The sequence below is a fragment of the Phocoena phocoena genome, chromosome 10 (genome assembly GCF_963924675.1).
Source record: "Phocoena phocoena chromosome 10, mPhoPho1.1, whole genome shotgun sequence".
In the NCBI taxonomy this organism is placed as follows: domain Eukaryota; kingdom Metazoa; phylum Chordata; class Mammalia; order Artiodactyla; family Phocoenidae; genus Phocoena; species Phocoena phocoena.
The window spans coordinates 83,128,636-83,131,477 of NC_089228.1; the positions used below are offsets into that span (position 1 = coordinate 83,128,636).

The 2,842-nt window shown below is 42.6% G+C and overlaps 1 non-coding gene across 1 annotated transcript; it reads left to right on the forward strand.

The window, feature by feature from the left end:
* The first annotated feature begins 624 nt into the window (after positions 1 to 624).
* Positions 625 to 697, forward strand: TRNAM-CAU (transfer RNA methionine (anticodon CAU)). The gene has a single exon. It is a non-coding gene; the product is annotated as a tRNA-Met (tRNA).
* Positions 698 to 2,842: the final 2,145 nt, after the last annotated feature.

Below are 2,842 nucleotides of genomic sequence, written 5' to 3' on the forward strand. Positions count from 1 at the left end.
TCCCATATGTCCAGGAACCCCCTTTGGACTTCTTCGGGACGGAGCAGTGGTCAGGGAAGATTGTAGTCTGTTGAGAAACTGATGGGACTTGGGGAGGTGTTTTCTTAAAATGAGGACAGACCGCTTTATGGGAAATTTGCCTGCGAAGGGGCATAAACGAAATAGAGCGACAGCCTGAGACAGAGGCGCCGAGTCAAAGGAAGTGTTTTGTTATTTAAGGTAGTAAACACTTTAACGTGTTTGAAGTACTGATGAGAAGAATCGGGTATGGAAAGAGAGAGGGAGAGTGAGAGAGGAAGTGGGCCGTTTTCCTCTTTCCTAGAGACCACAGGGATGGACGCCGGTATAGGTTAAGTGCAGGTATCTGGGCAAGAAGTTAAGGAAACTCTCCTTCTGTTGTGAGAGGTGAGGGTCATCAGTTCAGAACGAGGGGAGCAAAGGCAGTGGCATCGACAACGACTTTCCTCATCTGATTCAGGTTGTAGAAGTTGTTGCACTTTTAAGACGTTGCAGGGGAGCATTTCATTTTCAGATTTTAAAGTAAAGGAACTACAGAGCAAGACAGAAGTTTAAGCAAGGTAAATTCCAGTGCTAAAGAGGTTTGATTAGAACGCTTCGCTGCGTGCCTCCTTAGCGCAGTAGGCAGCGCGTCAGTCTCATAATCTGAAGGTCCTGAGTTCGAACCTCAGAGGGGGCAGCTTGATTTTTGCCCTCGCCCTCCATCAACCAGTTACCGCCTTCGTCTGGCAAAAGTCTACTTCCTAGTGACTGGGCCAGTTGTGTGCTGGTCAAAAAGCTCAAGCCTAAGCTGTCTTCCTCCTGATTGGTAGGTGCAAAAATATGGAAAGATGTTGTTTATGTATAATGACTTGTTATCTTCAGCTCCTTCCAGTGGACAACCTCTTGTCCAAGTTCCTCTGATTGCTATTTCTTCTTGGAACAGTATCCTATTGGCGCAATCTAATTTATTGGGGAAAAATACTGAATGGACAGATATATGAAAATCTGACATTCAGTTTTCTCAGTAAGTCTTCTTGTTTCCTCTTCATATATACATGCCATCTCCTTGCCCTGGCCTCCCTATCTAATCTGGTCCTAACTGGTTTCCCATCTGTACTACACTGAATATTGTTCCACAAAAATGTATGCCCACCCAGAACCTCAGAACGCGAACTTATTTGGAAATAGAGTCTTTGCAGATGTCATTAGTTAAATTTACATGAGATCATACTGGATGGGGGTGGGGGTGGGGCTTAAATTCAGTGGCTAGTGTCCTAAGAAGTATGTCTGTTTTATCCACTCCTGTATTTCCAGTGCCTAGCACAGTATCTGACAAACAATAAACACTTGTCAAATAAGTCAGTGAATTAATTAGCATATTAAATGTTACTTTGTTTTTGTTTTGTTTTGTTTTTTGCCATATTCCCTACCGCTATATTACTCCAGGCGATCAACATCTCAAATTTGGATTTTTGCAGTAATCCCCACGGGAGTCACACCTACTGAAGTTCATCCTGCAGGCGTACTTCTCTGGCCCAGTCCGTGCTGGAAAAAGAGAGGGCAATACTTAGGCTGCTCCTGCTAAATATCTGGACCTGTATTTCAGGACAGTTCTCTCAACAGTTCATTCTGGTGCAGAATGAAAAAGGTATATACTAGGGAACATGTTAACAGTGTCTTCTAGACCCTCAGCCTCTGATTCCAGGAGCCTACATCTGCTACAGTTTAAGAGCTGCAGTTAAGGACTGTAGAGAGGCCAAATAGCTGGATGGTCTGGCTGTTTGGGCAGTTCCTTAGAGAATCTTGATTCTTGTTGGAGCCACTATTCCGAATCTGTTCGTCCTCTTTGTAGAATCAGAAACTATTTTTTAATTCACCCAGATTTTTTCAGGCTTACAGGACTGACTCGCAATAACCAAATGTCAGAGACATTCCAAGCCAGAGTATGAACATATTATGGCCGAACTGATGGTTGATCAGCATATTCTTTCCCTTGTAAAATAAACTCTATAGTGGAAAGCAAAGAACATTAGAAGATTGCTCTGTGAACCTATAATCAGAGTAAGGAAGTAATAAAATATTAATGACTATGATATTAGGCAATGATGGTCTGGCGCATTCACCACCAAAAAGCCAAGCCAAGCCAAGCTGTGGGTTGGCTGCCTCTGGGAAGAGATGGAATTCTGATCATAGTATATTTCTAAATAAAGTTACATTATCTCTGGTTACATATTCTTGTTACCTTTATGGAAATTTGATGTCCAGAAAAGCCTCCTCAGCCACTCATTTACCAACTCTTACTTCACTCTTAGGAAATTATTTGGTTCTGGTACAAAGCCATGTACTCTAAGGCTCTCCTTAAATGCTAGCTCCCTTCATCTTACAGTAAAGGTCCCATCTATTCACCTCGGCGTTTGCGTTTGCCTGAGTCACTTACACATACCGTGTAAAGAGATGGATGGTTTGCAAGGGCGGAGTCAGAACTGGATGGTAAAAGTCAAAAGCGACACGTGAACAGGGGCTTGAAGCCTAGACCCTTAGATTAAAGGTCTGATGCTCTGCCGAGTGAGCTACCCAGGCCTCTTTCATCACAGCATGTTTCCTGTACATCCTAATGTGAAGAAAAGTACATGAACAAAGTTCCACTTCTGTTCATGTTCCTTTTCTTTATTCCTAATTCCATTCCTGCCTCTTTGAATATGGCTCACAACTACTTCTGCCCCAGGTCATAAGAAAAAGATAACGCTCATATTTGAGTAATATAAACAATTACTTCTAAAAGTTGTATGTTACTAGAGATGTAATCACCTGGACCGTCTTGTGCTTCATCTTCACAATTTGT